The sequence below is a fragment of the Mercenaria mercenaria genome, chromosome 17 (assembly GCF_021730395.1).
Source record: "Mercenaria mercenaria strain notata chromosome 17, MADL_Memer_1, whole genome shotgun sequence".
NCBI classification, from domain to species: Eukaryota; Metazoa; Mollusca; class Bivalvia; order Venerida; family Veneridae; genus Mercenaria; species Mercenaria mercenaria.
The window spans coordinates 47,530,395-47,557,657 of record NC_069377.1 but is presented as its reverse complement, the minus strand read 5'-3'; the positions used below and the strand labels follow the sequence as shown (position 1 = coordinate 47,557,657).

Below are 27,263 nucleotides of genomic sequence, written 5' to 3'. Positions count from 1 at the left end.
TGAGTAATTTTGTTTCATCTGTGTTTAATTTTCATTTTTATGTTTTATTTATGTATATGTATATTGTGTTTATACATATTTATATGTTGAGTGTTTTTCACTGGAGGTTGCTTCTCCTGTTGCTCTTTTGTTTGTTTTCTTTTAAATGTCTTTATTGTAGGACTACAAGCGAGTCATGTCTGAAATTCGGAATGGATTTTACACGGCTTTCAAATGATGGGTTAAATGAATTGTCAAGCACAAACTATATATGACTTTAATAGATGTAAACAAGTCACAGTGGATGATATGTACACGTCAACATTAGTGGTTTTTTTTTCACCCAGTGTCTGATTTGTGTCAAACGGGGCTAAACTAATTTTTGCATGTAGTTACATTAAAAGCTAGAACGAAATAATGATGTCTTATATTTTAAACGAAAGAACCTTTACAAGTTTACTTGCGTCTGAAATATCAAAATTTGATCCAATTTGAATTCCGTCTTGTGTACAAATTTCTCGACTTTTTAAAAAGCAAAATTATAAAAGAGTTGCAATATCTGCTGAATTACAACAAGAAATGATGTATAATCGCCATCAAAACTGTATTTAAAATCCAAGGGTTTCGCGGAAATATACTAGCAGATAGCGGCAAGTACTGATCTGCGCCCGGTAAATTACTTATAAGCAATGCGTCAATATTTACGTTATTATTCTGTTATATAGTATAAAATGAAACTTTTTAGCTGTCAGACATATCAATTTACTGTACTTAAAATCATGAACTACTTTTAGTGTTTCCTGCAGACTCTTAAAGGGGCATGGTGCTTCCCTTGAAAAAGGGCACTTTTAACGCGCGGTTTGGCATTGAAAGGGCATTCGTCCAAGAACGCTTGCCGGCATCATTTTTCATACTATTTTCTCATTGAATTTGAGAATCTTTCATATCTCAGATAATTATGGGATAGATATTTTTTATTATTCTTTATAATGCCTACCATGTTGTGAAAGTGCTTTCCTTTCTTTTGTTTAAAGATGACACTGATGATTCATACTTTCAAACATTCTCATTCTGTTACCCTCATGAAGTGTTGGCTTGCATTTTCAGAGACAGATATCAGGTGATAATTTTAAATAAGCAACAAGTTTTATTGAACAACTATCAATGCCAACTTTATTTTGTCAATCATATCATTTCACCACTGATTTACGTAAAGAGCATAGGCAGTTCGTCAAATCTACATGTAATCAATGACTTTGTACCTATATTGCTGATTAAACCCATTGTTCTTCGTTGCCAGTAAGATTTAGACGTCAGATCGACTCGGAAAGTTATATTTTGCTAGTGTTTTGGGCATGCGAAAACGAAAGTAGAATGCGACGTAAAAAGTATATGCTGTGAAATTTGCTAGATTAGATCGTCTGCCACTATTTTTATCACTCCCACGTTGCTCGGAAGTTTTTGCGATACATATAGTGACTGACTAGGAATCTGTTTTTTCCATCTAATCAATCATTATTCAGTAATATAAACCTAAATGTGAATACCTATGGTTCATTGCGAGTAATAACTCAAAATTTCGGCTTGCTTGACGCATGCGGCCATGCATTTTCATCTTAAATTTCGGCCTTATAAAATCATTTTGACAAATTATTTACGAAAACAAAACTAGGGCCTTGCATTTTTAGTTTATTCATTTAAATCTCGATCAGTTTTTATAACTTAATCGCTAAGTTATCGGTAATTTTCATACCGATGTACGTTATTTCAAATTTTCAAGATGGTGGCGACTTCTGCATCGGCGCGTCATGAATGTGCTTTGGAGTACGATCAAGACATCGGTCGATTTTAATGAATTTGGTATCATTCTAAAGCTTAAACGTTTATCTTATCATTTTTATAAATGATAACCGTAAAGGATTAAATTAAAACTTGTAGATAAAATCGATATAAAATATTTTGAGTCTGGTTAATTTTCATGGGTTGGTCGGCGATCGGCAAACCTTCAATATTTTATTTTTAAAGGCCTAATTAGCGCATCGAAAATGTGCGATAATCAATCTACATTTTAAATGATTACAACCTTTTAAAATAATTATCGTTTAATTGATCGTTTTCAATCATATCTTCCGTAAAAAGGCTACATGTAGCTTCACCGTCGACGTGCTAAAAACAACAAATTTTCATCTACTGTTCCCAATTAAACAATCATAAAACAGTAATTGATTGCATAATCCTGTCAGTTCTTAATCAGGGTCATTCACGGTTGATGCACCCACGTGTTGACCTGTTGATCACAGCCGCTAATTGACGGTACAATACACGGAACATGGCCCGCGGACATTGGCTATCCAGACTGGTTTTGAAAGGGCACTTGTCAAGATAAATACACAAGCTTCATAGAATAAAAGGGCACGTGGCGCAAACGGGCGGTTTGAAGGGCAGCTTGGCGGCACTTCAAACGGGGCATGGCGCTGCGCCATGTTAAAAAGGCCTGCAGGAAACACTAACTTTATTAAAAACATAGGACAAAGAATAAATTGCATGGTCTGTGTGCGATTAAACAAACGATTGATAAGACGATATGTTTACTTTTTAATAAGTATTGCTAAAACAAATTATAGAATATTTGACATTGTATAATTCAAATCGCCTTTAACAGCTCACCGTACCCAAGGAACTGAATATGCACACCGTTTTAAAGTCCTTAAGCATAAACGGTCACCTATAAACTGCTTACATGAAAAATATAGTCAAATCTATAAACATAATTGAGCCGTGCCATGGGAAAACCAACATAGTGGGTGTGCGACCAGCATGGATCCAGACCAGCCTGCGCATCCGCGCAGTCTGGTCAGGCTCCATGCTGTTCGCTTTTAAAGCCTATTGGAATTGGAGAAACTGTTAGCGAACAGCATGGATCCTGACCAGACTGCGCGGATGCGCAGACTGGTCTGGATCCATGCTGGTCGCAAACCCACTATGTTGGTTTTCTCATGGCACGGCTCATATCATTTGGAAGCATAGAAATCGATCAACCAAAAAATAATAAATTAGGTATAACTCAGGCAAAACAATAAAAGTTCTTCGTTACATTCAAGGTAATGATGCCTTCAGTATCTAACAAAAGTTCTCATGACAGTATTAGGAAAATGGCCGTTAACCTTAAGCCTGCTGGTGGCAAGTGATTTTGCCTTTGCGATCAGTGCAATCAGTAAATTTTCAGTAAACACCCCTTTTAATAATAATAGTACATGAAACTGACGTCACAAATGACGTCACACACCCGATATTAAATTTGAACGTCAATATGGAAAAATATACAGAGATCTACATGTAATTATAATATTGAATATGTAATAATATCAGAAACATGGCAATGGTTTATTGAACATTAACATGACGATAGGAGGACTGGTATTCTCAGAATATTACGTGAACATAAAGACAAAATAGCCCAATTCCTTTGAAATTTGAAAAGCGTTATTTGTAATAAAAGCCTTTACCCACCTGGCTGCTCTTCTTTGCACCATTTCTATCTTGTGTATGTTTCGCTATGTGCGTGGTGACCATACCGTAGAGGCATACTCTAATTGTGGTCTAACTAGAGATTTAAAGGAGGTTGCTTTAATATTTTGGTGTTTGACTGGAAGGTTTTTGCGTAGGAAACCCACTGATTTGTTTGCATTGTTTGAGATTCTATCTACATGTGTATTCAAGGAGAGATCATTTGCTATGTCAACACCTAGATACTTTGCACTGGAGACCAATTCCAGGATTTGACCATGTAATATGTAATTGTGTATAAATTTCTTTCTGTTTCTTGTTATGTTCATGACCTGACATTTGCTGGGATTGAATTCCATCTCCCAAAGATGCTCCCAAGTTTCTCGTTTCTGGAGGTCCAGGAAAGGTTTTCAAGTCGAACTATTAACGTAAATATAAATTACATCTTACTACTGTAGAGGAGATAATACAGATGTAGGCTCTGAACTAGACAATCAATGAAATATACGGCTATAAACATGTGGTAAAACGGAGATCCAACATCACCTGAAATTACAGGGACTTCTATTGACATTGTCTCGTATTAATGCATGAAAATGAAGACATCTAAGCGCCAAGTAGTCGGGTTGGCTGTAATTTGGACGGCGTTAGTAGATATATCTGATGCAAAACTCATCAGAACATAAAATATCTTCTATAAATTGTCTATATCCAAGTCACAGTGAAGGAAAACCGCAGCTGCCTGATTATTACTCTTGCAGTGTTGCATGTCGCGACTGACAATATTTGCGCTATATAGATATGTTTTGTAATCAGTGTAGGATATATAGTTCATGTAATGTAACACGAGGTCAAATGGGAATAATTATGGACATAAAGAGATGTTCAACTGACATTTACTTAATTACCACAGGATATTTGCTAATACTTATTGTATCTCATGCTCCTCAAGGAGAAACTACAAGCAGGAAAATTTTAGATGTTGAGATGTTATCCTAAAACTAGGTTTAATTTTATTTTTGGACTTCCTAAAACTTGGTTGTATCTTATTTTGGACTTCTTTCTTGAGAAGTTTTTTAAAGTGAGTTTTGGCACCAGAAAACTGGTTTAAACGTTTAGTCACTGACAGTACTAAGCATTTCCCGTTGCGACATTTGATGTTAGTGTATGTTTGTTTCATTTATATGTTGACTTTTGTTCACTAAGGTGGCTTTTCCTGTTGATCTTTTGTCTTTGTTTGTTTTAAGTTCTCAGAACTCAGTTGACTAAAATCGAGCTAGTGTCGCAGTGGTTATAGGGTTGGACTACAACGTCAGCGACCAGTGTTCGATTTCTTTGACTAATATTCTGATAAGTGTTCAGTTCTGGGTAATTTACTTTATGTGGTACTGTTTCAAGCATAGACTGGATGCTGGGAAGGTAAGTATGAGACTTGCCGCGTGCTGGACTTTAAATGAATTGTTCCATCAAATCCGATTGGGGACTTTCGTCAACCTCCCAGTGATTTAAACTTATTATATCCGAGGAGACATCAACAATTCTGCTTCAACTGAAATACCAACAGGCTCTGTTGCTTCTTCATTTAAAGATTTGCAACAAAAGCTTATGGTTAACATGGACAGGGAGATGGAATAACTTTAAACTTCATACTTGTGACGTATAGCTGATGTAAATTCATTTGCATAAAACAATTCCTTCGCATTTCCGCAACAAAGTTACTGTTTTAATTTTATTATTCTTTATACAATTCAGAGCAATTTATGGATATTTTTTTTTCATTTGTGACAAGAAAACGGGAAACGAAACTGAAACATTTTGGATGTATTACGCATCAGAACTCAAATTTTAACAGAAGGAAGTTTTAATAGATGGATAAAATGAATTAGCAATCTTAGAGTTTAACTGTCATTTTCTATTCACAAACTATATACATGTATATGGCTTTGTTGGATATAATTTATTTATTTATTTGGGTTTTACGGCGCACCAACACAGTATAGGTTATATGGCGCCAAACAGGACTACAAATTTTGGTTCCATATCTCATTTACATCGAAATAAAAACATGAGGTATGGAATCAAAATTTGCATACCTGCTGGAATCACAGAGTTACTGCAAAACCAAGTGTTAAGACCCTATTAGTCACCTCTTACGATCATGCAAGGGTAAGGCAGTGGTTCGAATTCTTTTTGTTGTTTTTTTCAACCAGAATTGTATTTTACCATACAGGGCTAAAACGATTTTAGCACGCAGTTATATACAAAGCTAAAGCAAAATACTGATGTCTTACATTAAAGAGTAATAATTACTATACCAGTCAACTTGCAATTTAATCCAATTTGATTCCCGTCTTTCAAGCAAATTTCTTGACTTCTTAAAACGCAAAATTATAACAAGCCTACAATATATGTTGAATCACAACATAAAATGATGTCATCATCATCCTCAAAATGGTAATATGAAAAGTCCAGAAAACAAAGTAGCAGATGGCAGAGAGTAATACTGATCCCGTGCACTGTATGGGGTTTCGCATGGTAAATTACACATATGCCAACCCTCTTACTCTTGTTATTAGTGTATAAAATGTAACTTGCTTGCAGACGAATCTACACATTCTATTTTAGAAACATGAACTGTTTTTCAATAAAATTAGGGCAACAAAGAAACAATAAAGTTTAATAAGCCAATAAACGTTCATACCTTAAATCCAGATATTTTCTTGTCAGACACAGTCATGATAACAATTCCCTAAGTTTATCCAGGCTTACCTTATTCTATGTACACTACTAAATTACAGATACCTTTGGAACAACCCCCTTTGTCGAAACCGTTTTGTCCCTAACGCGCAATTGATATCTTAAGTTTTAAAACGTGGCTGTTACGTCATTTTAATGGCTGTCGGGTCAATAAAATCATTAGTTGTTTTTGTTCAATGTTTCTATGAGCCTTGGCTTAGAGAACATTCAAATGTACACTTTAGACATAACTAAACAACAACATCCCTCTCCCTCCCCACTCCAAAAAAAAAAAAAAAAAAGAATAACCAAAACACCCCAAAGTAATGTACAACTATTAACTTATCCGAAACATGGCAAAGGTTTATTGAGATCGAGCATTAACATGACGCTAGAAGGACTGCTATTGTCATTTTCTCAGGATATTACGTGAAAATGAAGACAGAAAACCCGCTAAGACAATAACCAGTAGTGTTTTTTTTGCTGTAATTTCGAAAGCGTTATTGGTAATAAATGCTGCAATACTTCACAGCACAGACAATATATTTTCTATAAAAAACGACAACATCCACATTTAGACAGTTATGAAAGCTGTATGAAATACTAACTGCAGCTGCTCTATCACTACATATCGTTACTTTATAATATAATCAGTGATACATTACTAAATGCCGAGATAGGATGCTGTATTCAGGTCGAGTGCATTGTGCAAGGCCGGGTCACACGAGGCATGCAAACGCGGCCTGGCAAAAATATGAAATCCCAGATCAAGCTACTGTTATGATGACCCCTTCATTATTTACCTCACATTTTTTTCTTTACCAATGAACATCGAAGGAAATCTTCATGATATACAGATGTTACAATGTTGAGTGGAGTTGTGTGCAATTTTTAAAGAACGCAGTCATGTTATGAACATAATTAATAAGGTATTCTGGTAACATTCACAATACAGAATTTAGAGTTTAATATATATTTGTTTTCTGTCTGTTCGTATTTTACTTGTGAACTGATACAGGTAGTTATTAAATACCTATATTTAAATAATCCAGAACAAAACTATCACTAATATTTCAATGCATGTCTATTTGTTAAACATATTTCGGCTCAATGCCTTCATCAGTAGCAACATATATAAATTCTGTGAAAAATATGGCTGGTCCTCTTTGATTCTGCATGAGGGGTGTGCGTTTTTCATTACCTCTCATGTACAGACTCATTAAACCGGGATCGCTGTTATTTTTTGTAGTTGCATTTTATGCTTTCGAGGTATTTCTTAAAGATTTTAACAATAAATACTAAATGAATATATCGCTCAGATTTTTAAGGATATTTTGATTTAATGTCATCAATTGCTCAGAGGCACATTACCATGGGTTATGAATGAAGTAAACAAATATGATGAATGAAGACTCTTATATGTTAAATTTCTGAAATATCTTGGATCACTTATATGGGATAATAAAGAACGTTGCCTGAAATTAGAAGACTTTAATTGCCATTTTCTCAGAATATCGCAGGAAACTGAGACGTTAAAGCGCTAAGGCCATTAACAATATCCCCATTCCCTGTAATATGGACGGTTTTATCGGGACTTAATGCAGTAAAACTCAACAGGAGATAGACAACTGCAACTGTCTGTTTATCATCCTTGGCTTATAATACTACATGTCGCGACGGGGTTGTAATACTGGAAATAATTACAAGTAGATAGTGTAATGACAGTTTGTAATCAGTGTAAGATACATTCGTGTCAAGTAACCCACCGTCCAAACAGGACTAATAAAAGGCAAATGTAACCGTTATTTTTTAAATTCATGAAATTAAGATTTATTGTTAATGCGTACGTTTCTCACACGCTCTGCAATACACGTCAATGAAAATTGTGAGTTAGTATTCGGCTTCATCACGTTAACACATGCATGTTATTACTTTAAATATACGGTTAGCTTAAAGTTTCACAAAAGAAAACACATATTGTACATTGGATTTAATGAATAATAACACATGTTTATCAACGTATTTGCATATTTTGTAATTTATAAGGCATGTACACAGAGCGCCTTGCGTGCTTTAAATCATAGGTGTACAGTAAGACGAATGATAATTAACAAATAACCAAGGCCTTCGCGTTGTTTCTCGTCTGATTTACCACGGTTAAATACTGAAGCATCTGAACGATGAACCGTGGTAAAGTAGAAGATAAATCACAAGAAGGCCTTGATTGTTTTCATTCTGACATGCTCATTGTTATATTTTAATAAATATTATACTGGACTTCATTTACGCGAGGAGCAATGTATCGGACGTCATACGGCAATTTTGACGTCATAATTGACGTCATAATGCTCTCGTACCGGTCCGCGCGTCAACCGTTGTTTATCGCAGAATATACAAAGCTTGATTTTCTTCTTTGTTTAACTGGAAATCAAATCGAGCCATGTTAGAATTCCAATTTAGATCCTGGGGCCGTATTCATAATGCATCTTAAGTATAAGTTTTGACTTAAGTTGAAGATTTTACTTAAGTTTGTGGTGATTTCAGCTTAAGTCTAAGTTAAAACTTAAGTCCTAGTCATAAAACAGCTTAAACTTAAGATACGTAAGAAATGACTTAAGTCGGAAAATAGAATAGCGTGGTGAGTACGATTAAAGTGTTGTTTTTCAGATAAATGCACTTTAAAATTAAACATAATTGTGCATGTTGTATCTGTCTGAAATTAATGTTGTTTTTTTATGTTTTCGTCCACAATAGAAAACAAGAATTACTTATTAAGTTGTTTTATGAATAACTAATATACTTAAGTAAAATAAATTTCTTACCTAAGTAATACTTAAGTAAATAATCAATTTCTTATACTTATACTTAAGATGCTTTATGAATACGGCCCCTGGTGATTAAGTTGATTTTATTTTGATTTATAATTGAAAGATATCGTTTTAATTAGTAGATAGATGTGTACATGTATGTATAAATGTATCATTCTCAATTGTTTAAATGTCCATCGATGTAAATACTAAATAATATTATGTACATTTGCGTCACCATTAGATAAAATCTAATCAATCTCATAATTTTAAAATGTGTTAAAATCATTTATACCCGATCAATTAGTCATTCCACTTTCTTTGCATACTGATTCCAAGACTTTATTTTAAATAAATCGCTTCAAGTCAATAAACAAAAAGACGAATCTGGCTGGTCTTTGACACAAATAAACTGTTCAGTTAACTACAGTGAAGGAAGAATTAAATGAAATGTGGACAGTAAATGCATAAAAAGGCACCTAAATGATTTAAAAGTGTTGTAATATTTTCTTGTATTTTAGGGTTGTGGAGTCCGTTCGGCATTAGGGGACATTTTTCATTAACACTTATAAGCAGACTCAATCAAACCTCTCTTTTATTATCTTGTTTGGTTGCTTTATATGCTTTTTAACAGGATCTTCGTACACATTTTTGCACGAAAATCGTTTTGTAAAACATATCTCCTTACTTGTGGTAAACGGGACACCAACATGTCTACGTTTAAGATTACATCAACAACATCTAAAAACACTCTGCATATACATTATACATTATGAGTTGATGAAGTTAATTATGAAGACAGACAGATATAGATCGTTTTCATTTGATGAATACATCAATCAACAAGCAAAATGTATGGGTTTTAAATGGAGGGTGGGAAGTTCCCATTGGTTCCTTGTGAAAGTTCAGGCTTGTAATACAGCATTCCCCGATTTCAGGCAAAAGCTTCTCGGATTATAAATACAAGCTGCGATGTATCTGCTTTATACAGACAATAGTAACGCCGCTTTCAGACAACTATAAAAGAAGTACGCAAGGAAAGTTGCTGATAGATTATTATGTTTATAATTATACCGGTCACCGTGGCCCAGTGGTTAAGGCGTCCGCCTCGGGATCGGGAGGTCGAAGGTTCGAGCCCAATGGGGAGTGTTCGTCCGGCGGATGTTTGTCATGGGACTCGTTCCGAAAAGGCCGGTTCGTGAGCCGCGAGCTAGTTAAATGGATGGTTACCGACTTCTATCCGCCTGGCGCCTGGCATAGTGCTAGGAGTTAGGAGGTAATTGGTACGCACAATAAAGGTGTCTCATAAGCCAAATTGGCTGGCCCTTTCAATAGGGGTGACACTATAATAAACAAGACCTTTACCTTTATACCACAAATGGCGACTGGAATAATTGCAAATACAAGTAAGTAATGTAGAAAAATAATGTAGTTACACTTTTGTTTTCAGTGTCAGATGTGTTATGTGAAGTAGCATGGAGTTCACATGGGATGATGCCAAACAATAGTAGAATAACGTAATTGCTGCAATATTGTAATGTGTATACGTTTTTAATAATATGTCTCACACGTTTAGCTATAATATTTAATGTAACAAAATTCTCTTTAAAGCAACACTTATTTATTATGCATTTATCAAAACATACCTAATACAGTTGAGATGTAATATCATAATTGTATTGAATTAAGGTATGAATTTTTCATGAATATTTGAAAATGAACTTGGCATTAGGTTTAGACTGAAAATATAAAAGGCTCCGTTGATGCTATATTCATAAATTTGGAACGAATTAATGAAAAGGAGATTGTTTTACAAGTGATTGTTGTTAATATGAGTATAAGTTAAAGATTTTTTTATCGTGTAGCTGACTTTTAAATCTGTTACTCTTCTCATTTCATTTAATACTCCTGGGATCATTATACATTGTGTAATGTAAAATGTTCCAAGATATAAGGTGTGATGAAGTATGTTACCAGTGTGAGTAACAAACACGACAACGAGAAAAAGAAAGTAGAATGGAGCTGACTCATCGCTTTGAGAAATGAGGAAAAACGTTCTGACAAAACATGATGTGTTTAATCGGCAGGAAGAGTGAAAAAATAATTAAATTTCTAAAGTAATACAATTTGCTCATTACAAAATGTTGAATGTAGACAGCATGACTACAATACAATTTAGCATATACATTATGCATACACGTTCGTTTAATTTAATTTCGTTTATAATTTAATTGCTATCACACAGCGATCTGCTAAAATACTTTTAAGCATTAATTACTGATGTTTTCCTTCTTGGTATTTAAACATAAGACTAGATATTATTATAAAGAATTCTGGGTTGGCAGTACGAATTACAAAAAATGAACTTCTTGTAAAAGAACAACTTTAACGGGGTATTTTCCATCGGAAATGTCAGCCTTTTTGGGATCAAAAAAGTCAATTTTGGTATTATTTGTTGACGGATTGTTATAAAACTTTCAGGATGCATTAGTTAATATGAAGGCAACATTTCCTTGTCAAAATATTAAGAAATTAAAAAAAAAATGGACGAGAGTTTTGTACACGGAAAATTGCATTTTTGGCCATTTATCTGAGAGTTTCAAAGGTATATAAAAATACCCTACTACCACTCCCGAATACCATTAAAATGTTGCATAACATATGTCTAAATCTTGCATAACAAAGCCGCTATTAAAAGAAACATGTAACGGTTTTAGCGGATCAAACTGTAAAGTTTTGTGGACAAAACGCATATACCCATTAAATTAATTAGAATAAAATAATTTGAAGGAAACGAATGTGGTAGTGAACAGCAACACACACAACGAAAGGATACCCGAATATTATAAATGACACAGTAGTTAAAGCATTTAGCATTTTTTACCATACAACAGAACAGAACAAAAACTTTATTAAAGTCAAACCATACATAAAAGGTATACAAAGTGACTGTATAATATTAATTTTGGCAATTATGTTGGCATATAGGTAAGCCTTTGTATGGATTTAAAATAATTGTTTTATAAGCAAGAGGATGCGTTAACTAGATTCTGTTGGCTTATTGACATCGCAACAGTGCTTGGATTTCTATATTATCGCAAAACAAAATGAGGTCGATATAACTTTTTTTCAAGGTCAAGTGCGACTGTAAATGTCAATGTCTGCTTTTTCTACTTGTATCAAATCCTGTCCGACAGCCTAGTCAGATTCATTTTTTATGGTGCCAACAACCATCGTTGAATCTAACGAGATAAAACATTAAGACCACTCTAATTCTTTAAATACTGCAGTACATGTATTTATATCAAACAGCCAAGAATCTGCCGGAATCTTGTAATTAACTTTATTGTAATAATTCTATTTATTACTAACATTTGTTACTAAAAAATCTTATCTGTGTAAGGATGGGATGAAACAAGGACAAACAACCGAGCCTCCCTAAACCGAAACCTAGCACAAGACGTACACACGACTAACAAACACAAAAAGCAAACATACGAGGACAACACGAACAAATAAAGGAACACAGTAGGGCACCGCCTTGAAACGGTTTAGTGTAAAAAAATACCATTCGGGAGCTTAAACCGGCTTTTTGTGCGCACCTAGTCTCACTCTTACCCCCGCAATGTTCCAAAGTCACAAGACAGTGTAAATAAACGTTATCCCGATCAGGTGAATCCCGAACACATGTGATGGCAACAGAAGGCATGTTATGTAAAACATAAAAATGCTCTTGTAAATTATATTAAAAAAATCTTTAACAAACCAAAAACGCATGTACTCGATGCATTTGCAGAAGACAGAGCAACAAGGGAAACACGAAATGAAATTTAACAGGCGGTTAGTTTAACAGCCTGTTAAAGTTTCGGACAACTGGGCCCTGTTCCGTCAGACACAATCAAAGAGGAAAGCGCAGCATCCAACTGTAAAAGGGTTTAACAATAAATATGCAGTGTGTCTCAAAACAGTTGGGTCATAAGCTCTTTTAACAAAACGTTTTATAAATTTACATATACCTTCTCGCAGAATTGTTTTTATATTACTTAAGAAATAATATATCTCATTTAGTGACTTGTCGCTGAATAAATCATTGTTTGGAGTTCAGATGCGAACGAATTATATCACAAGGGCGGAGCCCGAGTGATATAATAATACGCGTCTGAACGACAAACAATGATTTATTCAAGAGCAAATCACTAAATGATATATATTATTTCAATTCTAACACGTTACCAAGGATTTTTAAGTACATCCTTGACGACATTCATTAAATATTTGCCATTTTTTCAATCGGTTTCTTTTCCAGCGCGCCGCTATGCCGTTTGACGCCATGACGTAATAATTGTGACGTCAGAACAGTGATTTGTTGTATAATAATTCACTGTTTTCAGCCTTCTTTGTTTAAAAGAAAAAAGAATCGGATCGTGTTATAATAGTAATTTTTACGAAAATTTAGCAAATAGCTTACGTAATTTATATTAACCGTAGCTCTGCTGAAGAATCTTATTTGTAATAATCATGTAGTGATTATATTCATTGAAATCCTCAGCATAACTACACGCCCTGGCCAACCGAATGTATCGAGAAATATATTTCCCTTAAGATGTTGCCATGGGTACATCCCCATCCAAATGGGGTCAATTTACAACTCTTAAACTGAAATCCTCCCTCTTGTCAGAAATGCTGGTAAAACTTACCGTTTTGTATTCGTCTATATCTTATTAACCCTTAACCTGCATGCTAGCCAAGATCAGCCTGCACGTCGTGGTCTGCTCTGATCGCCATTCAGTCCGTATCTTTTTGTAAACCACCCCTTTTAACAGTTAATGGTACTGTCAAAATTAAAAGATGGAAAAGTTCATCATAGAAATTTAGCAGGGTAAGGGTTAATATTTCAGCACTACAAATGATTTGTTGCATACTTATTTCCAACATAATGATATAATTATACATTGCGCTCGTTACTTAGGGAAGACTATTAAAGCAACACATTAACATTTATCAGATTTTGTTAATTTAGAAATAACAATTATTTTATTATATCAATGTTTCCACCCATCAGTGGATTACAATGCGTAGATAACTCTGCATATAGCCGAGGATTGATAAAAGACTTTACTACTTTAATTGAAGTCAACGTGGAAATGACAGAGAATCAAATACGCAGTTTATTTAATTCTTTCATTAAAAAAATCATTCTCGCATACCAGAGGTCTACCGTGGTTCCCCGGATTTTGACGAACCTCTGATGGATGAGAATGTAAAAAAATTAGCAGATATTTTTTTGCTATTTTCTAATGACATCGACTAGATCAAGCAGCTTTCACCCTTTCATCCTAGACAGAAGTTAAATTCGTGATTTAGTCTTGTATTCATTGCGTGAGATGCACAGGAAATCAAACAGAAATGAATTTATCGGAAGGTATTGATTGATACCTTTGAGAAATGAGAGATAAATGAGCCGTGCCATGAGAAAACCAACATAGTGGGTTAGCGACCAGCATAGATCCAGACCAGCCTGCGCATCCGCGCAGTCTGGTCAGGATCCATGCTGTTCGCTAACAGTTTCTTCAATTCCAATAGGCTTTAAAAGCGAACAGCATGGAGCCTGACCAGACTGCGCGGATGCGCAGGCTGGTCTGGACCCTGGTCGCAAACCCATTATGCTGATTTTCTCATGGCACGGCTCAAATATATCAGAAGGCTTGATGTAACAAAACCTGATGTAACGAAGGAAGTTTCGATCACAGACATTTGTAAGACTTCAGTCGCTTTAAACCCGAGATGAAACGAATACATGATTAAGCTTTAACAGTCAGATGTTATACTCGATACAAAAATATATATGAGCTGTGCCATGAGAAAACCAACATAGTGGCTTTGCGACCAGCATGGATCTAGACCAGCCTGCGCATCCGCATCTTTAAAAGACACTTAACTTCCAAATACTAAAAATACTAGAAAACACAAGATTTGAAGATATGTACTGTACCATGGTGGTTTATTGACTGGGATCATTATCATTATCTCTCTCTCTCTCTCTCTCTCTCTCTCTCTCTCTCTCTCTCTCTCTCTCTGCTTTAGGTAATAGAAAATAAGGCAATAACTCTAATGTTGGTTAAGATATCCTAATAAAAGTTGCATATGTACGACTGCCCTACTGTGTCATATTTGTATTAAATTTAATCGATATCCATCAGTGGGTTACTTTATTAACAGCTATGGGGACTTTATGAATTTTAAAACAATTAAAAGGCAATAAGTCTGAAGTAACAGGAGTGATCATGACTAAACACAACCGCCTTGTAGTGATCTATATTTTTCTATTAAATTTCACGAGGATGAATTAATGGATTACTTTGCTATGTGGAAAATTAGGGATTGTAAAACAATTAAAAGGCAATAATTCTCAAGTTAACGAAATGATCCCGTCAGAAATGATAGTGCATATACCATTGCCTTTTAGTGATAGTTTCATTGCTATCCATCAATAAGTTACTAGATAGTCAAAATCCCTAATTAATTCCAAATCTAAGGTGGGAGGGTGGGTGTGGACTCTGCTTTTTTCGTGAACAAGGGAGATAATGCTAAATTTGAGAAAAGGTGATGTGCTAATTAATAAATAATTAGGGTTTGGCGATTATAGTTAATGTATATTAGCATAGCCAGCCGGACAAATACAAATCTACACACCCTAAACCTTCGGTGGGTAATAATAATCCTATATTATTTACTTAATCTATTAGTACATAGTCAAAATATCTCGATTTTTCTTTTAGATTCACACTTAAGACAAATATAGTAGTGTTTGTTAGGACATCCGTGCCATTCTTTGCACAAGTGACGCACAAGTGACACTGGATACATGTCTGCTTTCAGCGATTAACACCAAACAAAATGATTTTTTTGACACCACTGAAATGTTCATATCCATTCGCACCAATCGGAACAAGGAAAATAATCCCATGAATATGGTTTCCCTACTTAAATTGCAATGACGTTTGTATCGCCAGAAAAACTTTGATGGTATATAATGGTAGAGCTGAAAAAATAAGCTATGAAGTGTCAGTGTAATCTAAAATAGCGCTCAGCATCGCGAGTTACATTTCAGCCATTTAAAAGACCGACAATGTCCATCCCCAAGAATATCTGACACCTCCCGGTTCAATCTGGCATTTACTATGGTAAGAGCAGTGTGCTGATTATGTCATCTCAATAAGGATTGTATTCTTGTGAGTTTTCTCTCTGTTGTGAACTGGCAGTAATCTCTACAGAATGGTCTGCCGTAAAGACTTGATAGGCTGATCTATATCCAGTATTAAAGTCATTGGTTCTCGTCACCTAAATAACCTGTTTGACATATCTGCAAATGTCTAGATTATTGTTAACGTCTTTAGCAACAGATCTGATAGTCCGTTCTGCAACTCTTTGTATTTTTCGGCGTGCCGTATTAAGCACGATTTTATGACCTCGTATGATCTTATGTCGCCTGAATAATGTACCAGTCGGATTGCTTGGTAAGGTATTCTCGGTATTTTCAGCCATAATGAGAGATTTAGTAAGAGTAGCTGATTGGAGGAAAGGTTGAAAATGCTTCACTCTGAGTCATTTGTGACACTGAGTGAAATGACAACGCGTTCGTCATCTGTAACCTCTATGAGTACAGCACCATCGGGTTGTATGCGTACCACTTGGACAGGTGTGTGTAACCAAATATTCGTCTGCTCATCCGGACATATTTCTGTTTAGTTAAGTTTTCTTGTTAAGTTATTTCTGTTTTGTTAAGTTTCCTTTCAGCAATTTCTAATCAGTGTAAATCATTACTAACCTGCAACAACATGTCCGATACTGTTAAATTTTAGACTCTAAATTTTAAATCAATCTTTCCGGTGAAAACAGTACTGTACATTTTCTGAATGATACATAAATCAGATAATAAGCTGAAGTAGGATAAGGGTTCATGTTGCTTCCAACAATTTCAGAAATAAAGTATAGAACGTATTTAAATATTGTTTGCTTATTGTTACCATCTTTTAAGCACCAAAGGCTCCAAGTGAGCTTTTGTGATTGTTTGGTGTCCGTCGTGTGTCCCTCCACAATTTCTAAACACAATCTTCTTCAGAACTACTGTCTTCATTTATACAAAACTTCACAGAGGCCCCTTTCAACATTGCCAAAACTTTTAAAATACAGTTTTCTGCCCATATATAACTTGTGCTTCAGTTACATGACGCCGACCATCTTTTTTAAAGATATTTCTTGTTTTCATATTTTTCGGACGGGGTTCTAGGTAAGGTCGGACAGAAACTTATGCTTCTACATTTAATTCAATATGTTCGAAAGAGGTTGTGAAATGTTAAAAAAACCCGGTTTATTTAAATTTTGCTTCCAAATTCATAATAAGTAGGGCCGGTGTAACATTAATTATTGACCCCGTTGAAAATTGACTCCATTGATCAAAATTTAATGTTGAAATGTTGACGGGGTCAATTCTCAACGTTGAAAAAGGATCTTTTGATCAAACAATGTTATAATGTTGACGGAGTCAATTTCCAACGTTGAGAAAGGACCCATGGGGTCTATTTTCATTTGGGTCAGTATTTAATGTCACACCGGCACCACTTTACTGAATAGGGTTGGGACATCGGAAACAAAAGTGTGTTAACTTTTACAAATTAAATACCTGGTAAATAAATTATTACCTACCGATTTTCTATCGTGAACTTGTGAAACAAGCAAACGGGGCAAGTTGTTACACCGCACCAATGTACCCCGTGCTCAATGTAACAACATGCCCCGACCCTACCACACGTGACAACATCTAAGATAGACAACTCAAGGAAAGCATGTTACCTTCAGAGATTTTACGGTTTTAAGCACAAATCATTGTTTAATCAAACAATTTTTATAAAATCTTATATATATCTAAAGTGTGCACATGAACCGAATATGTACGGAAATCTCAAAAATTCACTTATGTGGCCGAAAATCACGCGTTTTAGTCTAATTTCCGAATAACTGTTTTCAAGTAAACAACACGTCCCTGAAAGATGGCGACATTGAAAACTAATAAGCACGCATAATCTGTGACTTCATATGAAGCGTCATCACTTCACTAATTGCATTGTAACAACTTACCCCGTGTAACAACTATCCCCGGCCTCCCCCATATCTTATAAATAACTCTGGGAAATGTGTGAGAAGGTTTATCACATTAAATGTAATTGTAATGAAACTCATGTATTGTAACAATGTATCGCTAATACATAAACATGACAATATGAGTATACATTTATACGATTTTGTTTTCAAATTTGTATTGGATCCCATAACCATTCTGTCCTTAATAAACAACGAATCATCTATCTGTTAGATCATTACAATTGAGTACCACTGGCCAACAGAGCACAAACAACATAAAAATCCTAGCTACTGATAGAAAATACTAGTACTTAAACGTGGCACCCTAGCTATTGATAGAAAATAATAGTACTTAAATGTGGCACCCTAGCTATTGATAGAAAATACTAGTACTTAAACGTGGCACCCTAGCTATTGATAGAAAATAATAGTACTTAAACGTGGCACCCTAGCTATTAATAGAAAATAATAGTACTTAAACGTGGCACCCTAGCTATTGATAGAAAATAATAGTACTTAAACGTGGCACCCTAGCTATTAATAGAAAATACTAGTACTTAAATGTGGCACCCTAGCTACTGATAGAAATTACTGGCACATAAACATGGCACCCTAGCTAATTATAGAAATTACTGGCACATAAACATGGCAGAAGGTGCCCTCAGAAGCAAATGCTATTCAACATAATCTACTATGCAATACTCAAAAGCTCGGATACGAGCACTTCATATTTGAAACCAAATACATGAAAACCATTGCAAATTTAAAGCAGACTGATTAATGTCTCAACTGTAAGTGTGAGATCACAAGCAAAGGAGCCAGATAGCTTTGTCAACAATCCAATATATACACAGACACTTTTCCGTTCAGTGATTGGTTGCTAGATACAGTTATTGCAATATGGAACAGATTCATTGGTAAACATAGATAATTGAGAATCAAGTTCATATAATTTTTGCCCTGTAAACTGTGATTTACACCATGTAAAATTCTGTTTCTCACGGTAAACTGTGCTTGTAGATCACTGAAATTGCATAGTACATTTTCTGACTTACCGTTAACCACGCCAGAACTGAGGAAAGAAAGAAAAGAAAGTGCTCATTTAAATGTTCTAGTGCTAAAACGGAAAGGCTTCGTCTTAAGGTGAGGGTACATAGAAACAGTAATTTAACGAAATATGGATGTATTACTGTAAAATCAAAGGAATAACCGTTTGATTGCACAGCAGAAGACAGAATTCATAGCAAATATTTACCTGATTTGAAGACGCCTTACGTTATATATTAGCTCAAACGGGTCTCGAACAAGACATAACCATTAAGCCAACTGAAGGTCACACCATCTGCAAGAAAAGAATAGAAAGTCTAACCAATGTTCTCTGTTCCAATGTATTAAAGACGCTAGCAGCAATCACAGAATTCAATTAACTAAAACACTGAAACGTAGACTATAACTGAAATGTTTATACTAGACAAAATACACAGTTGAGAACAATAAACCAATCAATCAATCGCCGGGATCTTGTTTTTTTACTATCCTATTTATAAATGACATTTATTTCCAAAGCAATGTTATATCTACGACAAAATGAATATAATATTATCGGCTTTTTAGTGAATTGTGTTTCCCGGAATCAATCCGTTTTCATTAATTATTTTATAAAATTTTCTCAGATGTTTTTAATGTGAAATTTAAGAATAATGTTTATTGTTATACCAAGTAATGGTTATTCCATCAGTTTCCGAAGATAAGCAACTTTAAAATTAATGAATGATGGAATATTTATATAACACAGTTAACATCCAGATATTCTTCGTTTTGAATTTACAGTGCCAGAAATTAACAGTATTTCAATACAAAGTACCAAATAAGTATAATTAAAAATTGTTAATGGACACGTGTGCAGACGATACTTTTGAAAACAAATTTGAACTGTAGAGTCATAACTGAAAAAAATATAATGTAAAAGTTTTAACTGTATGTACAACTTCGCAAGTTTAATACTGGCTGAAACTCCTGGATCACAAGGCTTTCATGAGAGGTTTTCTACTTTTGAGGAACATACACATTTTCCCCACTTTCTGCACTAAAATTAAGTGATTATTCAAACAGAGATCTAGGCTCTCGAAATCACAGATACATTTTTTTTTTGTATTTATTCAAGTCCTAGAAACTTGCATAGTTTACACGGATCCGTCTTTAAGTTAATCGGTGATAAGATAATACTTAATGCTAGTGTTGTCTTCTTACATTATTAAGTTTGAAATTAACAGAAATACATTAGATGTAAATTACAAATTATGACAGTCAAGTTTTGCTAAGAAAACATCGATATGATTGAGAGAGATGCATTATTTACATTAAGGCACCCATAATAAAACAACAAAGCAATTAATTTCATTTAATAGAAGTCCTTCACATTACTAGAAATTATTTTACAAACTTTGTGTAAATAGTTAGTTTATATAAATAACTGGGTTTTTTTTCAAGACAAATTTACTCAGTGTGATTGCAAATAATAACATGTCTTGTTATAAATAGGTATTTATCATGTACAAATAACTCAGTAAAATAAAATACGATATAAGGGAGATAGATGTTCTATGAGAGAATATGAACGAAAGCTGGTTTTAATGTACTAGGTCCTCGGTATTATTAAAAGTCGACTTCAAGATTGAAACAACTACGCTAAAACTAATCTTAGCACCGTTGACGCATTTGTTGATGTATGCTTTCAGAAAAGACAGGTCATACGAAGACCATATATTTGCTTTGTCATCAATAATTAGAAATAGGAAAGCAGAAAACCAAGACATATTCACATGCTTTGTAGATATAGCAAAAGCCCAAGACAAAGAAATCAGAGAATATAAAAATTACTGGCATACTGTACGAGTTATTGAATCTGTTGTGACATCATTTCCTGGTATAAATGATGTCGCCTGGTACATTAATTTTCTTTCAGTTGTCTGTGTCTATTTTGTTGTGCTGACGACGTAGTTTTAATGGTCCAGAGATCACTAAACCTCTAGCAGATATTAGATAATCTAAACCACAGATCTAGTAAAACGAAATGCAAGTCAATATAAATAGAACTAAGTGAGTTGCTTATACTTAAACCAGGTAGTTTGGTTGTTGAAATTTTTCAAAATTATGAATATTTAGGCGTAGTACTTAACGAATTCTGAAAAAAGCAAATATTGACACTACAAATGGAGCATTTTCAAGTTTTATATCAAACTTACATAGTCAAAAATGGCCATACGTTTTGCGAAAATATACGAAAATACGTAAGTCCTTATCGACTACACTGCACTTCCGTATGGGACTTTTCAGTTTATTCAAAACAAAATACTCGTCACAATAGATTAATTAGATAATTATTTTCTAGATGTCAATAAATTCATCACATTTCCTATTACTTAGACCAAATGTGAACATTATCGTCCTTGAAATATAGAGAACCGTTAAAACAGTATTTTCTATTGAACAATATATTAAAATGAACCTTAGTAAATTGATCAGGTCTGTAATTACTTCAATAAGATCTGGGACTCTGTCAATTACAGCTGGAACTGATCTATTACGGCATAACATTTCATTTTCGTTGTCGTGGGTATGAAAACTTACACTCTGTTCCTTTCAACAATCTTGTTGATTTTTTTTTAAATTACATTTGGAATAATTAAGGTTATTGGTTAAAAGATAAAAATTGTTAATGATGAAATGTTTATAATCGATGTCTGTTTATATGTGTCAAGGAAAAAATGTAATGTTCTCACTTTTTATTTATTATACAACGCAATATTAAAACGCATACAGAGTCTCTGCTATTTACCTTTAATTCTCAAAGAATGATTTAAAGCATGTCAATTAAGTTCTCTTGTAATTTGTTTCTCATCCTAAGCATAGAAATCTTTTACGAAGAGTCAAACCTTTACAACAGTGATCTAATAGGTAGAATACTGAACTGAAATTTTCGTTCGTTTTGAACACGACAAGCAAACTCCATCGGTACAATAATGGCACTAATGGTACATGGTATAATTAGAAAACTACAATTTGAACTGCCTGCAATTGTGTTGTTCCCAAAGGGTAACGAGGATAATCACTGTACAGGAAAATAAACCAGAAAATGGTCTATAACGCGTAACTTTTGAAGCAAAAATCTTTAAGAGTCACCTGACTTCTTCCTGTACTTGGTATCATAGACTTATTTCAAATCATTTTTTAAATATAGCTCCACGTAAGCCAGAGCAAGGTGATTGCATACATTTAACTACCTCTCGTGAACGTATCAATCAAAGTAAGTTTTTATTAATTTAGTTTTACCAAAAAAAACAACAACAAAAAACATTACTATTGCACAAATTTCACGCAGTAATGTTAAATGTCTTGCGATGAATAAGATTTTACAGTTCATAATACGAATTGTGCTGAGTATATACGAAATTATACGAAAATGTCTGACACTATGAATACTGGCACTTAAACTATGTTGTTGAGTCGGCTAAACGATGAAATCGTTTTGACGAGTCCTTGCTATCCAGCGATTCTCTAAGTCTAAATGGACCAAATAACACAGTGAAGGGATGTAGTTCCATTAGATTTCTCAAACTTCAAACAGTTCACTGCATGAATGAAGTTAAGTTGTGTGAATTCCCTTTGCTATGACCAATATACGATGTAATCTGTCATATTTATGACTTGTAATTGTGCAATACTCGAATGTAACTCATTAAGCATAAATGTGCATTTTATGAATTGCGCAGGCTTACAAAGCTTGCGTAACATCCAGCGAAAGACAAAAAATAGTTCCACAGGGCTCCAGATAAGATGCGTATTAGCGTAAATTACGTATAGAAATAATGCAAATACGCATGTCTAATAATTTCTAAGCGTATAAAAACGTATATAAAATTACAGAAATGCACACAATGCTTTTTTAAAAACAAAATCTGAATCGTCTGGATGCGTTAGGTAACATAGCCAATCCCGATCAGCCTTAATTCTCCCACATTGAACGTATACACGCATCGTATGATTTCTATAAACTTTGCGTGTTTCTACACACACACATGAATTTTGCAGTCAGTAAACGGATAAATTATCGGAAGAAGAAGCTCTTACTGGTTTGTTTAGTTACTACAGATATTAAAAATGATTTTAATTCTTATTTTTCGAGAAATAAACAAATCGGCGAAACATTAAATAGTATTTTCTTGTAGTTTTTGAAATCGAAAGTAGATCGTCTATGTTTGGCTGCTTTCACGAAACGAAACAACTTTTTTATGAAAAGATTTGAATAAGAGGTAATTTAACCGTAAACTTCAATGTCAGATACTGCCAATTGCTGCTAAATGTCTTCGTATCATCACAATTTGTAAAATATATTGTTGAAAATGGAGAAAAGTGTAATCGTATCCGGATATAATATTTTGGGTAAATATCGAGCTGTATTATGAAATTTTAACATTCATGTAGCATACATGATAGATATTATTGTAACAGAAATTATTCTAGAATTTATTTTTATTACACCTACATATAATCTATGTCAGACTGGTATTCTAGTCCTGAGGCATGATCTGAAAGTAAAAAGATGAAGTGACAGTCATACTTTGGATATTGTAATACTAGAAAGAATCTAGATCGTCACCTTTCTGGAATTTTGACTGGTTTGGATAATTTGCTTACGATTCAGGTTCGCAAAAAAATGAAACCGTCACCCATTCTGCTTTTCATGAAGACACATGGCTTGATTTTTGCAGTCAGTAAGCGGATAAATTATCCCGAGAAAGAGCTCTTACTGATTTGTTTAATTACTACTGATTTTAAAAATGATTCTATTTCTTATTTTTCGAGAAATAAACAAATCGGCGAAACATTAAATTGTATTTTCTTGTAGTTTTTGAAATCGAAAGTAGATCGTCTATGTTAGAGTGCTTTGACAAAACGAAACAATTTTTTTTATGAAATGATTTAAATAATTTCACCGTAAACTTCAATGTCAGATACTGCCAATTGCTGCTAAACTGTCTTCATATCATCACAATTTGTAAAACATATTGTTGAAACTTGAGATTTTGGCAGTATAAAAGAAAGTGTAATCATATCCGGATATAATATTTTGGGTAAATATCGAGCTGTGTTATGAAATTTAAACATTAAAGTAACAGACATGATAGATATTATTGTAACAGAAATGATTCTAGAATTTATTTTTATAATACATACATAGAATCAATATCAGACTTATATTCTAGTACTGAGGCATGACCTGAAAGTAAAAATATGAAGTGACAGTCATTCATACTTTGAATATTGTAATACTAAAAAGAATCTAGAGGTAATATTTAGAAATTGAAACATAAAATTTTCAGTTAGAAATCGCATCAAAGGCTGTATCAAGGGTCTACATTTTCAAAATTTCCTTGTGGTGATACCCCAAACCCTAATTGCAGGAGGGGGTATCCTCCCACCCCCTCCCCCCCCCCACCCCATATTGCCACTACAGTTTGATACATTTGCCCTTTTACCACCTGCCACACTGCCCATTTCAAAATCTGACTGCAGTTCAAAGCGGGAAGGAACACCCCTCCCCAAACCCACCCTGCTACCGACCACGTAAAAATGGCTCAAACATTTTTTCAGCCCAGTCTGGGCCTGTCTGTCTACATGAATCAAAACGGATAATTGAAAGTACATAGACTTGGGGACTACTGACATGGTTTTGAAGGGGTTAACAGGTCTGAAATAGAATAAATGATGGCTTTCACTAAAAAAGAACTGCATTTATTAATACTGGTTATCTTTTCCGAAATTGGTAGCTAGTCCGAGTAACTTCTCTTAGTTTCGAATGCGCAATTTTCCTGTCAGTGTAAACATTCATGACACTATATATTGACACTCAGCAACATTTACATATCTTTAAACGCAAAAGTAAGTATACTTTAAATTCACATCCCTTATAATATGATTGAACAATACCTAGCGTGTGACACGGTTATTGCCAGGCCCCTTATCTGTAAAATATCTGAACAGTTCTTTCGTCCATCCGTTACAAATTGTATGTGGCAATCCGCGCTATAAAATTTCAATATATAAATTTTCATATCCAAATTTTATCATGTGCGAATATATACCAGCCGATAATTGCCTGTTTTGGTAATGCCGGAGGCAAATGTTTACTGGAAAAATATTTATAGTCATGGGCAGTATCTTAGTGTCACCTGTCAAATTGTAGTTCGTACTTTCAACATTTTTATTTTTGCGAACCACTCTTCAATTTTAGAGAAATATATTGGGTTTAAATACTTGTATAATGTCAATCAAAGTTTTACTAGGCATTGACTGAATGTCCATTTCATCTATTGTAACAAAATCTCTGTTCAGTTGGGGAAAAAAACTAAAACCAAACTGAAACTGGTAGACTATACTACCAGTACATCAATCATTAGCCGACTCTCAGGCCCTTCAGGCCTTTGATTTTACTATACGATCCAGCAGAAATAATGCTTAAGTTTGTACTTTACACGATAACAAATTCTCTTCATGTGCATATTTATATCCACATTTCAATTCACATGCCATGTAGGTACAAGGATAATGTTAGAAGAAACAACAAATGCATTTATTTAAAAAATAATTTATAACAAAACCGTGTTTTAACACTATATATGCACGATGGGCGGTTATACATCGAGCGTGATAATTTCACAAGGGCGCAGCCCGAGTGAAATTTTTTGTTCGACGTATTACCGTCCGAGTGTATAAATAGTATTAAAACACTCTTTTGCTATGAATTATTTCGATTCTAATATGCCCTGAATCTAAAACAGTAGATAAAATATAGTAGCGCCCTTTCTTGGCCGCAACAAAAACACTGACGTCACCGCACGTTAACCTGACGTCATTCTAGCGTAAGAGTGTTTTAACAGAGAAAACATATTAGAATACAATGCTTTAATTAATCATCACAACGATGTTATGTTGACGTCACGTCAACGTGATATTTAGCGCCATGTACGCATCAAGAAATAGCGCTTTCAAATTTCATGAAATATTTTACTGAATAACATGTTTTAAACGAAATGTCACATTGCACAAATGTTTTGATCAATTTATACACATACTGAATTAGTTATTCGCTTGGCTGAATAATTCGCAATAATTTTCGCTCGAACTGAATTCTGCCGCAAGACGTATTACCGTTTCCGGTCCTGGCGTGTTTTAACAAATGCCTACTGTTGGCGCTATGCTTGCGAGAAGAAACTTTTTTTTTTGGTTGGAGTTAACGTCGCACCGACACATGATAGGTCATATGGCGAATTTCCAGCTTTAATGGTGGAGGAAGACCCCAGGTGCCCCTCCGTGCATTATTTCATCACAAGCGGGCACCTGGGTAGAACCACCGACCTTCCGTAAGCCAGCTGGATGGTTTCCTCACATGAAGAATTCAACGCCCCGAGTGAGGCTCGGACCCACATCGGTGAGGGGCAAGTGATTTCAAGTCAGCGACCTTAACCACTCGGCCATGGGGACCCCGCGAGAAGAAACAGTTCCATCATATTTGATATAAATTGTACAATAAAGAACATATTAGAATCGAAATAATTTATAGCAAAACAGTGTTTTATCACTATTCATACACTCGGACGGTTATACGTCGTCCGAAATAATTTCACTCGGGCTGCGCCTCGTGAAATTATTACGCCCGACGTATAACCGCCCATCGTGTATAAATAATGATAAAGCAATGTTTTGCTATAAATTGTTTCTTAAATAATGCTCTGAAAACGCTACTGCATGTGTGGCATGTGACTTCTACAGTGAACTGAACATGTTTGCACTCAAGCTAATAGACACGAACTTTCATCAGATTGGGCAAGAACACAGCACTGTTTTTGTTCAAACGAGACAAGAAATCTGTTATCTGAAATAGCTTTGCGTATGTACAAAGCCATCTGTCACATAACAAGCGGATTTCAGGCTTACAATATTTATGAGAAGAATATGGACTACATGTGACTTAATCCTAACATGTTTGTGATAAAACCTACTTATTAATTGTAAGTAGATTGGGATAAAGAG

General features: G+C 34.5%; 1 protein-coding gene across 4 annotated transcripts in view; it reads right to left on the bottom strand.

The window, feature by feature from the left end:
• The window catches only part of LOC123535747 (glycoprotein 3-alpha-L-fucosyltransferase A-like), a 153,131-nt gene that overhangs the window by 32,279 nt on the left and 93,589 nt on the right, over positions 1-27,263 (bottom strand). For all 4 annotated transcript variants that reach the window (XM_053528078.1, XM_053528081.1, XM_053528079.1 and 1 more), the window contains one exon: positions 19,426-19,512. The gene's annotated coding sequence lies outside the window, so the exon portion shown is untranslated. The remainder of the gene's footprint in view (positions 1-19,425; positions 19,513-27,263) is intronic.